Raw genomic sequence first — 13,578 nt, forward strand, 5'->3', positions numbered from 1 at the left:
CAGTGCAAAATATTAGACCAAAATAGATGGGTCCTGTCTTTCAGCAGTGCTGCTGTCTTGCTTAGTATCTAATCTAAACAAGATAAAAAGCACTTTGGTGTGGAGATCCAGGACTGTCTGCAGGGAAATCTTTTAGCCCCATTCCTCAGAGAGGAAACTAAAGCTCTGGTAGAGTTGCTTCCTGTCAGATTTGACCTCCAAATCCCTGGCCTCTATGTTCTGGCCACAGTCTGCCTAGCTACAGTGGTTACTCATACTCATATGACACAGGGAGGGTTTCACATTGGAGCTCAAAATCTTGTTTTATAGCTTGTGTAGGAAATGTGGGGAAATGTCCAATTCCTCCTTCACACCACCAGCAGCCCCATGGTGAGTGCACCAGAGAGCTCTTCTCACAGTTAGACATCTCACTCTCCAGGAGTTATCCAAGTGAAATGCCCAGGTATGACTTGTGCAGAGAAAGAAAACCCTGGCCCTTGGTCTCCCTGCAGTAAAACTTCTTCCTCCTCCTCCAAACCTATCCCAGATCTTCTGGCCACAGAGACCCTCTGGCACAAACTGAACCCCGCCTCTCTGCCTGTATTTTGGAGAAACTGGGTGAAGACCACCTCCAAGCACAGGTCTGAGGAATTTTGGTTGGGTTGGTAGGCAGGTTTGCTCTGGAGAGCAGGCTGAGGTCGGTGCACAGGGTGAATGAACCTTCCTCTGAGCACAGAGGATCATCCCTCATGACCAGAGGCAGCACATCCTTGGTCAGCACTCCAGGCAGTGGTGGGGAGCAAAACTCTAGGCATTGGTATCAAGGCAAAACTGTTCAGCCATCACCAGATGCAGTCACCAAGGGAGCTGAAAACCAGGCACTTCAGAAAAAAGCTTAAAGAAAAGTGTGTACCTGGTTCTGAGTGCCAGCACTGTCCCACAGTCCATGGAGCTCCCTCTCCTCTCCTAAGGGATGTGTAATTCCCAGCTACTCCCCCAGGACCAGGGAGGAAATTCCCTTGTTTGAGCACACCAGTACCAGTGTCCCACAGCCCCGGAGTTTCCCTACAGAAGCCTGCCCACATTTTGCTCCTGAACACAAAGCATTTGCTTTGCATTTAGCAGGAACAACCAGTTTAGTGTCTGAATGAATGATCGGTGTTAATTAGTATAATTCAAAATTAAAATAAAGGTCAGAAGAGGGTAAGCATTATCAAAGGGCCTTGTTTGCTCAAAGGAAACATTAATGACACTTGTTCAGGGCTTCAAGATAAACTTGTTCAGGCACTGAGTAAATGAAGAAATAAATACTGAACGTCACTACTCCTCAAACACAAACCACACGTCTTTCATCTCAAGGTGTGCCCTGCCCTATCTCTCATCTCTCCTGGCTGTTTCATTCCTCCTCACTCTGGAGATGCCAGCTCCCCTCCCTGAGCAGCTGCAGGATGGGCCCACCACAAGTTCATTGGGCTGACAGCTTCCCTTTGCAATGGCATCTCACTGCCCTTCTTCCAACCCTCCTTCATTATGAAGCAATGGACAAGGGCGTGTCACAGGGTTTGGGATTATGGGGCAGGTGCTTTCAGGACCGTATATTGGCTGGCTGATCCAGACAAGCATGAGTTTCTCTGCTTCCGCCCTAAGCTGGCCATCCAGAGGGACCTCGACAGGCTGGGCCCATGTAAACCTCGTGAAGCTCAACAAGGTCAAGTGCAAGATCCTGCAGCTCAGTCAGGGCAATCCCAAGCACAGGTAAGAGATGCGAAGAGAATGGGCTGAGACCAGCCATGAGGAGAAGGATTTAGGGATGTTGGTGGATGAGAGGCTGGACATGACCTAGCAAAGTGTGCTGGCAGCCCAGAAAGTCACCTGTGTCCTGGGCTGCATCCCCACAGCGTGAGGGTGAGGGAGGGGAATTGTCCCCCTGCACTCCGCTCTGCTGAGAGCTCACCTGCACTGCTGCATCCAGCTCTGGGACCCCCAACACAAGAAAGACATGGAACTGTCAGAGCAAGCCCAGAGGAGGCCATGAAGGTGCTCCAAAGGCTGGAGCACCTCTGCTGTGAAAACAGGATGAGAGAGCTGGGGGTGTTCAGCCTGGGGAAAAGAAGGCTCTGAGGGGACCTTCTAGAACACCCCAGCACCTAAAGGGTCTACAAGAGAGCTGGAGAGGGACTTTTTACAAGGACATGTAGCAATTGGACAAGGGGGAAGGATTTCAAACTTACGAAAGACTGGTTTTTATTAGATATTGGGAAGAAATTCTTCCCTGTGAGGGTGCTGAGGCCCTGGCACAGGTTGCCCACAGAAGCTGTGGCTGCTCCATCCCTGGAAGTGTTCAAGGCCGGGTGGGATGGGACTTGGAGCAACCTGGGATAGTGGAAGGTGTCCCTGTCTTTGGCAGGGGGGTTGGAACAAGATGGTCTTAAAGGTCCCTTCCAAACGATTCTGTGATTCTCTGACCTGATGCTCCTGGGTTTGCACCTCGCTAGGTAGATGCACCACCAGATCACAACCTCCTATGGTCAGAGCCACCATCCTGCCCCATGTCTGTACAGGACCTGGTGCAACAGAGCCCTATTGAGATACACAGGATGATGTGTGGGTCCAGACCCTTCCCAGCTGCCTGCAGGTGCTTTGCTGGTGCAGAATAAGCCAGAAATAAATTAACTGAACTCTCACCTGAGAGCTGGGTCACCTTCTGCAGGTGCTTCACTGCATCGACAACAGAGGGAGCCCGAGGATGTCTGTGCTCCAGAGTCAGGCACCTCAGGCAAATTTAAGTGGGGATGGATCCTGGGCTAAACAAATATTAATACTTTCAGAAACCAGCAGTAGCAGCATTCACAGATATTTATATATACACAGAGAGAAAGAGGGAGTGAAAGTGCGTGCACACCCTTTGGCTTCCCCATGACCCCCAAAATGCCATAAATCACTTTCAGCAGGAGAGCACGGTGCAGGAAGTTTTGCCTCCTGCCACATCTTCCACACTGCCAATAATTTGGCAAACCCTGCCCTGCCATCAGCAGTGAACTGAGGGGGCTGCAGAGAAGAAACTGGGGTAGAGGAGCTGGGGGCTTCCAGGCTGCACCGTGCTCCCTGTGCCAAGAACGCAGAGCCCCAGCTCCCGCTGCTGAAACCACTGAAGGCTGAGGAAGATGATATTTCCATCTTTTGGAAACTAAACACTGGGAACACGCCTACACAGCCGTTGTCATAATCTCCCGAATTCACTCAGAAGTAAAGAACAGGCAGAGGTCAAACTTTCCCTGGCTTAATAGAAACTCTATCAAAACTTTAACCACTTCCCTGCTGGCAGCTCACAGATCTCCCATTCCCAACAAAGATTCCCGTGCATGATGAACACACACAGGCCTTTGCAGCAGTGAAATCTCTGTTCTCCCCCTTCCCTGTGCGCTCAGGCGACGCAGACAGCGATGTTTCTGACGCCGGCGAGGACAAGCAGAGCCGGTTGCATGAGGACCATCTGTGGGGACATGCAATCCTGCAGCCATCCCGCGTCCCATCCGGCTGCAGGCACCCAGCAGAGCCGCTCTGCTGTGCCAGGAGCACACGCGCCAGCCTGGCGCTGCTGCTTCACCCCATCTCACACACACGGGAGAGAAGAGGCAGGAAAGATGGCCTTCCAGGGGGAGCAGATGGGCACCTGTCAGCAGCCATATGTCAGGAGATCAATGCTTTGGATTGTGCATTAACCAAAAAGAAACCAAAAAAAGGAAAATGGGAAAAAACCTCCACCTTCTGTAAGATTTTTAATCACGTGGTCCTCAGATGCTATGTGGAAAAAAAAAAATTGGCAGCTCTTCCCTTTTTTTCCTGAGTGAACAGGAGCGAAGCAGCCTGGTATCCCACACTGATCACAGCACCCCTCAACCTTTTGGAAAAGCAGCAAAGAGGGGTCCGCTTCCCTGAGTTATTTCCCTCTGGAAACAACCATTTCATGGGAGGAGAGGGCAGCTACATACAGATGGCCAACCTGGAGAGCAGGAGCAACTAATTGGTGAAAGGTTTGAACCCTGCAGCTCAGCACCATCGCTTCCCAAAAGGTCAGGAGTTGATTCAGATCTATAGGTTGATGGTCATAAGGATCCCATGCCCTGAAAGTCGATAGCAGACACAAAGTGTGACACATTAGACAGTGATGGGGTGAAGATGATCAAGTAACTTTATCTTGCCTACCAGACCGCTGTGTGGAGGCTGTTTGCTCCAGCCCAGCTGTCTCCGAGCTCAGGAGCCATACGGCTGGTGGGACTTCAGAGAGGGAGATCAAATTCAGAGACAGCAAAGCAGGCAGTTGTTTGCTTTCCGTGTCCCTGCTCAACTTTTGGCCTCCTACTCTCATAATGAATTTCTGGGAGGTTCTCAGCACTGCCTGCTCTTTAGCAGACTGCACTTCCAGCTACAAAAATAGTGCAGACACTAAAACGATCTTCGGGAATCAGATAAGAGCTCCTCCCAGGAGGAAGAAAAAAGGCTTCTTTCTTCTCTTTTCTTTTTTTGCTCTTTGTGTTTAAGGAGGCTGATGTGTTACAAATATAGATCGTGATTTCCATCCCAAAGTGCTTCGCAAGAGCTCGGCTGGCACCTCTGCGCAGAGCTGGCAGCAGGCACTGCTGGGATGAGCTTCGCAGCTTCACAGAGGAGCCACAGCCCACCCCAGCCGCTCACAAAACCTGTCCAAATAACTGCACAGCAGAACTGCAAGAGACCTTCTGGTGTAGACACTACCAAAGATGACAGAAAACACTGTTTTCTGACATTACTTCCTCCTAAAACACAGCTCAGAGAGGAAAATGCATAGGTAAAAGCTCTGTCACATTACAGGTTTCTGTGGTCTTGGACAAGTCATCTATCCCACTCAGTTTTGCCAAGGAAAGCCTTAGGGAGCCCCGCACGTCTCCCCCAGTTTCCAGCTGGTCACCGCACTCCTCCCTTTGCCAGGGTTTGATGGTGACCAGACTCTCCCAAGCCACCTCAGCTCATTAATTCAGGACGAGTGCCCAGTGTTGGGTCAGCGTTCTCCCACCCCTGTGGCTTATATCAGCTTTTGGAGGGATCCCACCAGTCCTGGAGCTGGGGAGAGATAAGCCCTGGGAACATGAGGGTGGGAGAGGGGAGGGAAGGGAGTGTGGGACTTCTGCCAGTCCTTCCCCCCCTTGCTGCTTTTCATGGAAACACATTAGAAACCTTTCTCTTCTCTAAAATGAGAGCTTAGGAACTCCCTTATCTGCGGATCGTTACTGATAAGCACTCTGATATATGTGCTTGGTCATGCTGTGAACTCCCTGCCCCTTGCTCAAATCCATGTGCACAGGAACAGATACCCACAAGCCCCCAGAAGAGAGCCTTTAAATGCTACATAAACACAGATAAATACAACACAATACATCAAATGGAGCCACAAGGGACCTCCAGTGGTCTCCTAGTTCATCCCCCAAAGGCAGGGTAAAATTACAGTTTATTGCCCAACCCAGTGCTAAAAATATCCATTGGCCCAAATTCCAGTCTTCCTGAGCAACTGCTTCCCTCGACTCTCTCCTTTTCACCCTTCAAAGCTTTTTCTGGAATTGGATGCTCCTCACTGCAGTTTTAGCCCAGACACTTTCCTGTCCCTGGCAGACCCAGGGAATGGTTCATTCCCATGCTGCTCAGAGCACACATCTGGAGTTGGTTACATCCCCCACTCAGGCTTTGCTACATTTGCATCTCTCCTCTAGACAAGCAGTGGCATTTTGTTCAGGAAAAAACAAAGAGTCAGTGGTTGGTCATAATGCACAAAACAGAGCTGGTGACAGTGCTGGAAGGAGTGGGTGATGTGGTTCATTTGTTGGTGAGCTGTGGTAGAGTAAAAACAGGTCCCAGCAGGGGCAGTGGGGCCAGGCACTAGGAGACCCCAGAGATGTTTTGCAGCACAACTTGTGCCAGCATCCCCTTCCCACCTCTGGGCTGGCACGCATGTGCAAGGCTGTGTTTTGCAGCATTTTTCCATTTTTAATGCTCTTCTAAAGATTTTCCTTGCAAGAGGTCAGAAAGTGAGACATAGTTATAAAATAGTTATAAAACCAGAATGAGCACCAACTGGACCAAACCTACATGCTCCAGCATCGTCTGACAGAGGGCAGGATTAGATGAGATATTGGGAAGAACTTCTTGGCTGTGAGGGTGGGGAGGGCCTGGCACAGGTTGCCCAGGGAAGCTGTGGCTGCCTCATCCCTGGCAGTGTTCCAGGCCACTTGGATGGGGCTTGGTGCACCCTGGGATAGTGGAAGGTGTCCCTATCATGAGAGGGGGGTTGAAACAAGATGGTGTTGAAGGTCCCTTCCAATCCAAACTATTCCATGATTCTGTGAATATGGCCCTGTTTCATGATTTGTTGTGGTCCTCACTCAATGCTCCCCCTCCTCTTCACATGACAGCACCTTGCAGCATGACTCAGCTCCAGCCACAAAAGCACATTTTCCACCCACACAGCTGCAGCTCCTCCTCTGAAGGCTGGCCATCACAGGCTCCCCGTGGCTGGGGACAGGACACACGTGCACCCCTCTGCTGCTGCACCCCCTGAGCACATGTGCTCTGCCAGCAGTTTGCACCAACACCTTCCATGGGAATCCTTGATGGGAGGGTTCCTCTCCTCTCACACCTCCTCATTGCATCTCCTCTCACAGAGCACAACAGAACAAAACCTTGCAAGAAGTTGTGTAGCAGGGACAACAGAAGACAAAACATGCTGCATAAATTCCTGGACACTGATGCTGTCTTTTCCCCTTAACACCAGCAAAGACCATTGAGCCTTAACTGTGACGCTGCAATCACCAACATGAAAGAATTTTTTGAGTCCTAACTGAGAGGGAAAACAACACCTCCTGCACAGGTTAGCCAGCCTGTCCCTTACAGAAATTCCCTGAGTTTCTCCCAGCTCGGTAAAAGACAGAAGATGAAATCCCATTTGCAAGTGCCAGGGCCTCAGGTCAGTCTAAACACTCTCCTGGGAGCACCCCGAATCCTCGTCCCTCCCCCAGCCTTGGAGATGCTGATCCACATTTTTGCTTTACTGTTTTTCTTGGCAGCTGTTTTCTTTCTAGTCAAGCTATGGCTGTGTTGCTTTTAGGTACTTAAATTCATATTCTTGATTCATTTCTTCCCTAATCACTTGGGATACTGAGCTTTACAGAGGGGACTATAATTAATCTTCTAGGTTTGTGCATGTGTAATGAAAAAGATGTGATCCGTGACACTTTAATGCCCTAGCTAGCTGCTGTTAGACAATGGAAATTTCTGAGTTATACCCAAAAAAAGCCACACCCAGCTCACAAAGACTCCAGCAGCTGACAAGCATCTTCTCCAAACTATTCAGCGGGAACATTTTCTTGAGAGCTCTTTCACTTTTGTTGTTGTTTTAAACTTGGCCCCAAATATCAGCTGCAAAACAAAGCCTCAAACTTGTGCAGTTGGTTCGATGAGTTCCAGAAGCTGTTGAATTTCTCACGGCGTTACCACGGAGCTGAATTTCATACAGCGATTGCTGTTAACGCGCTCCGCTCCCCTCTGACATGCATTCCTCCTCCCACTCCCCTCCAACATGCATTCCTCCTCCCATTCCCCTCTAACATGCATTCCTCGCGATCCCGGCGGTGGTTTGACGGTCAGCATCGCTTCAGACAGCTCCATTCCGTCTCAATCACTCTCTTAGAAGTTAACAACCCTGCGATGGCCAGCGTCGATATTGGCTGCCCATAACAAAGCCATTAGAGTGGCATTTCGGTAGGAAATGGTGGGAATGCTGCAGTAATCAGACAGAGTTATAAAAGGTTAATGAAGATGAAAGGAAAGAAAACACGGAGGAAAAGCCCAGGCAGCCAGAGAGATTTTGGCAAGATTTGCTAAGCTGCTGCCTAGCCACACACTACTTCCTGCATTTCCCAATCCAGCTGCACATTTCCAGTAGCCTCAGCAAGTCTGTATCGCTGGGAGAAACGCTGAGCTGTGTGGCTGGTCACAGTGGTAACGATTCATGTCCATTATATTGAGCAAAATGTTCAAGCTCCCAAGAGGAGTTTGGGGAGAAAGTTATTTTCATCTAAATACACAGTCCCTGAGGAGGGTGAATTCAGAATTGCTCCAGCTCAGGCTGGAAACGCATAACCGAAGTATTATCCATGTGTTGCTCACCAAAATAAGAGTTCTTTCCAAATCACCTAGGTATTTTTGGAAGGAAAGTTTTTCACTTAGAATTATCAGAGACCTGCAGAGAACGAGCAACCCTCTGGTACTGCTGGGTAGGACAGGATGTTGCCAGGCACTCCTTCAAAGCAGGGGGAAGAAATACCTTCATTTCTTACACCCCTCTCATCAAGGGACAATTCCGACGGTACAGTTGTACTGTAATATCCCGATTTCACACTATGGGACACCACCCCTTCTCCTTAGAGTCTATCTAATGCCTTAATAGGTGTCCTCATCCCACTTTGTATTTTTTTACCACACCACTGTTTTATTCACTATGTCTCTCACCACCTAAAATATCCCTTCCTCCTCACCAGCACGTCAGGCTTTCAAATGACTGCGGGCTGTTGCCTAATCTTTCCCCTATTCCTCATCCGATGTCGAGACGGGTGCTTAGCTAAGCTATGCACATAGCTCACTGTCAGCATCGCCACGTCAATCAGCCTCCCCAGCTCCAGCCGCTGCCGGTGCTGTTTTCTGAATTCCTGACACTCGGCGCCCTGCCTCAGTGCCAAGAAGGGGACAGGGACCTGCTGGGCGGGATCAGACGGGCTCAGCAGAGAGGGACTTGCAGCCAGCCCACCACCCTGCAGTTTTGCTGCTCTGTCCTTGCTGCTCATCCTTCACGTATGATGTTCCACACGGATTTCTCCATGCTTTTTCCAACCTCCCCATCTCATCAATCAGGCTCCTTTTAGCCCTGTTGTTTAGCTTATGTATTTCCAAAGCAAGCCTTGATGTCCCCTGCTACTCATTTCTCACAGTTCATCCCAGTTCCACAGTGGCTGCAGCCCAGACTACACAGCATTTAGCACTGAGATCATTTATGAAGGTACCACGTTTGGCCAAATTTACCATCTGTAACCCAAGGGACACCTCCTGCAGCCCAGCCACACACCCATCCCCCTGTAGTTATGGCTGTCATTACTGATGTTAATTGTACAAATAGGCAAACAGAGCTTACTCCAAACTAACTCAGTCTCCGTACAGCATGGAGACTTTTGGGTCTCCTACATCTCATCCTCTGGGGATTTTTTGGTTGTGACAAACTTTGAGCTGGCTTTCAATTTATGAGAACTGCTGTATTTGTGCCACTTTGAACCTCCTTTATGAATAAACCGCTCTGACAAACCAGAGTTCATGGGGTCCGCAGTCCATGACAGATTTAATTGCAGATTAAAAATCCCAAAGCAGAAATATTACGGGATACTCAAGATCCTAATTGTTTCCTGCATAAGGCAGGAGCTTAATTTTTATTTTTAAACTCTCAAGTGCTGACTGCCAATATTTTGCTGTGAAAAAGCTGAAGATGCAACTACTGCCTCACTGTGAGCAGGTAGCAACTTCCAGAGTTTAATCTTACACCTTAATTTGTTCTTAATACTCAGATCGTGGCAGCAGCCAGGAGGCATTATCAAGCTAAGTGCTCCTTTGTGTCAATACACAGCGGTAGAAAGATTCCCCGCCCAAATGAGCCGTGATTGTTGTATCTTCTGGAAGAAAGCCACCCTCTCTCTAGTGCCACACTAATGCACTTCTAGCGACAGAACTGATTAGAATTCCTGGTTTGGATTTGCTCAAATCTAGCCTGGTTGGGTTTTTAATCTCTGGGATAAGCTGTGGATAGAGAATTAGCCATTTAGATATAAATGCATCGCTGGGAAACGGTTCACCAGCACCCGCTGCAAAGTGACTTCAGAGTCAGATCTGGCAAGTGCTGCTCGATAATAAAGTGATAACCTGGGGTGTGGGGGCAGAGGGGGATTTTTTGCTTTCAAGAAGCACCAGACATCTTTGCCTGATTCTGTCTCCACTAGCACAGAAATTAGAAGAGTGCTGAGGAATGTGTGCTAAGAGTGAAAATAAGCACCCGCCACTCATCTCAGATTTGAAATGACAGCTGATAGGGGAATTACGGAGTCATCACTGACAAGGGAGGCACAGGGAGTATTGCTTGGGCTGTTTGAGCCTCATGGCTCTTTGGTGCTGTATTTTGATACAGCTGCCTAGTAAAGTCTGGCAGGATGTGTGTCCTTCCCATCTTGGCGAGGCTGACAAGCAGCACTGCGTGTGTGAGAGACACGAGAGTCAGGTTTAATCCAATGGTGAGCTTCTCCCCCTCTGAATCTCCAGTGTCTGACAAGGAGCAGGGCTCCCCGACACACTCTGCTCTTACAAACAGCAAGAAGGTCAAGTATTCTTCCAGAAGGCTTCTTTCTCCAAAGCCAGTATTTTTCCCTTGTTGTAAAAGAGTCTGGCTTAGCCACCTCCCTCTGGTTGTCCATCACATAACGGGAAGCCCTCCTGAGGCAGAGGAGTGTCACTCAGGAGTGACACAACAACACAATGGACTCTGCCACAGCACCCAAGCTCCCTGAACTGCTGGGACCCCTCTCCAACATGCTTATTGCCCCACTTTCTCTAGGGCTTGCCTCGAATTTAGCAGCAGTATAGACACAGACATGCAGACTGCAGCCTGAAGATCTCAGATCCAGAAGCACTGGCCACACTCGGCCTGAAATCAATGTCCTTTCTAATTCTCATGGATGTCAGAAAGATTTATCCAGAGAGATCTTATTTTACAGCCTGTGTCTTCTGGTGTGTTTGTTCTTTCAGCGCTCTGGGTTCAGAAGCTGCTGCATCCTCCCCAAACCCTCTCTCACCCGTGCTGGAGAGCTATGAATTATAACAGCCTGCAATGCATTTGGTTACAGTCCTGTCCATCATCTGTGCGTGGCATTAACCCTCTGAAACTCGGTCACCCAGATCTGCATTTCCCAAGCTTTGAATCCTTATCCATAGCTAAAGCCTCTCAGACAGCCGAAGAATGAGGCGCGTACAGCAGCCGGCATTTCTAAAGAAAACTTGATGGCTTTCTGACACCCAACACATACAATTCCCAACAGAGTTAATTGAAGCTAATTCCTCAAAGGCTGAGATGAGAATATCCCCATAAATTATGTTCCTGCTTCATTCCAGACAAGGATGGCATGAATGCATTACATGCAATCCCCCAATTTACAGTATTAAAACCAGCAAGTCAATCAAGGAGACTGAATAAAGTCACTTGAAAGCTGAAATTCATTTTCATCCTCTCTCCATCTGTACTGTAACCTGAAAGGTTGATTTTTGAGGGCATCTTTCATATTTCCACGCACAGCAGGACCCATTCTGTGAGAGAGGAGCCTTCTCCATGGATGCGACATGTGTTGGGTACAGCAGAGCCCCTGCTTGCGGGATTTTGCTGGGGTGCAGGTTTTCAAGGCTGTTATTGAGGCAACTTCCAAGGTGTCTCTAGAGACCTTTGGTTTTCCAAGACAGAGAAAAAAACACCACAGGACCGAGGGCACCATGTGCCTGCTGCTGTCTCAGAAAGCCAGGGCTGGTTATCGTGGAGGGCACACACAGAGACACGCAGGCATAAATCTAACCTATAACACTGCTACTGCCAATCTGCTCACATTAACAGGGAGTTATTTTTAAATCCTGTGTTTTTTGGACACAGTCCTAATGATGAGTTATTTTTAAATGGCACTTTAAAAATATAGGCACATTTTGCGTGCCATTCATGTCAGTTTTAGGGTCTGAAATATCACTGAATTGTACTATAGAGATTATGCAAATTAAAGCCAGATTCAGTGAAAAAGTGCCCAGCTTCTGCACTGCTCAAAATCAGAAGGACTGAAAATACATTTCTGGGAATTTTTACTGCCTTGCAGAAGCTCTGGAGATGTAAAAGTTGGTTATCTGTTGGAAGAGGCAATAGTCCTTCATGTTGGATACTGGGAAAATAAATACCCAGGTGAAGCCAAGGTGAAAACTTTAGCCCAGAACAAATAGAAACCCTGTGTCAGAACCAGGATCTTGAGTCCCACCATGGCTTAACCCCAAAACCATGCTATAAACTGGAACAGACTAAAGAATAAGACTTCAGCATCTTATGTCATGTTATAAATGAGCCGTAGGGCAACTCTACTATGTACTTTTTCATTTATAATGTATTTTAGACGTGCGGTATTTGGCAATTATTGTTTGCACCAAGTTCAAGCCCAGCTATGGTGAAGCTGCAGTAATTCTCACTGGAATCTCTAGACTTCAAAGGCCCAGGAAGATCTTAACAACTGCCTTGCCTGACCTTCTGCACAAGAGGTACCACAGTTCCTGCCTCAGGTCCATAACTCCTGACTGAGCTATGACCCATCCCCAGGGAAATACGCACACTCAACACAAAGACTTAGAAGATGGAAAATCCAGCTTGTCCTTGAATTGCTGTTCCAAGGTTAGCTGCCTTCCTTGCTCCAAGTCCTCCAGCTCTAATTGAGCCGACTCTCATTTCAATTGTAACCTCTCCTGCTAACAGGAAGCATCACTGCCCATTAGAAATTTCTTCCATACACAGGTACTCCAAGCCCACAATCACATTGTGTCCTAACCTCTCGGATCAGCTAAACCAGGGGGGTTACTCCATAATAATATATTCACTCCTGGCTGCACTGTAGGTCGGTACACACAAGCATGCTGCTGCTCTGTAATGAGTAGCAGTTACCACAGGTCAGCTGAGGTTCAGCAAATGTCCACACAAATGCCCTTTGCCAAGAGCTAACACAGGAGTATCTCTATAACACAGCTCAGGAACGGTGATAAACTCATTTGTATTCTTTTCCTTTCGTCTAATTGCTTTGGAGAGAATAATTCATGAATGAAACGCCCAACTCGAGAAGTGTTAAATGCATTGAGACAGCATCCCAAGTACATTTAAATAAAGTAATATTTACCCATAAGAAAACACAGTGCTGATTTAAACACAGTTTTTAATGATTAAATGCTAAAAATTGTGTTACCAGTTTGAAAACACAGAAAAGAACTCACTTGGGGGAAATAAATTTTCATTTCTATAAAGAAAAGGTTGGGAAAATATTCTTCATCAATGATACATGAGCAATATAATGTTCTGTTCCTCTATTCTACCCGAGAGATCATGTTAATCCTTTTGATTTATGCACAGCTCCTTAACTAATACTGTAATAAATGGTATTGACAATTAAACCCACTTCTGTAAGAAATTCATTGTATTTGCAGCACCCACAGTAAGAAATGCCTTCACGCTTCTGACAGGAGATCTAAATAAAATTAAAGAGCTAAGAACAAAGGCTGTAGAAAAATCAGAAAGGCATAGCTGATAGGGAAATGTGACTTGCTTATAGGGGGGATTTTTGTATGTATCTAAGGCAGTATATTGCACATAAAAAGGGAGGGTTAGTATTCTTCAGTTTAAGCACACAAATCTTCAGTTCTTTTCTTCACAATGCAGAGCTTCCTGAAATACTGACCATCATACAGCACTGGCTT

At 47.7% G+C, this 13,578-nt stretch overlaps 1 long non-coding RNA gene across 1 annotated transcript; it reads left to right on the top strand.

Annotated features, from left to right (window-relative positions):
- The first annotated feature begins 1,565 nt into the window (after positions 1-1,565).
- LOC121674070 lies at positions 1,566-13,275 on the top strand. The gene is made up of 2 exons (XR_006019439.1): positions 1,566-1,734; positions 10,846-13,275. It is a non-coding gene; the product is annotated as an uncharacterized LOC121674070 (long non-coding RNA).
- Positions 13,276-13,578: the final 303 nt, after the last annotated feature.

Source organism: Corvus kubaryi, unplaced genomic scaffold (assembly GCF_017639235.1).
Source record: "Corvus kubaryi isolate FWS band 111438036 unplaced genomic scaffold, C.kubaryi_AGA036_p1.0 66, whole genome shotgun sequence".
Taxonomy (NCBI): domain Eukaryota; kingdom Metazoa; phylum Chordata; class Aves; order Passeriformes; family Corvidae; genus Corvus; species Corvus kubaryi.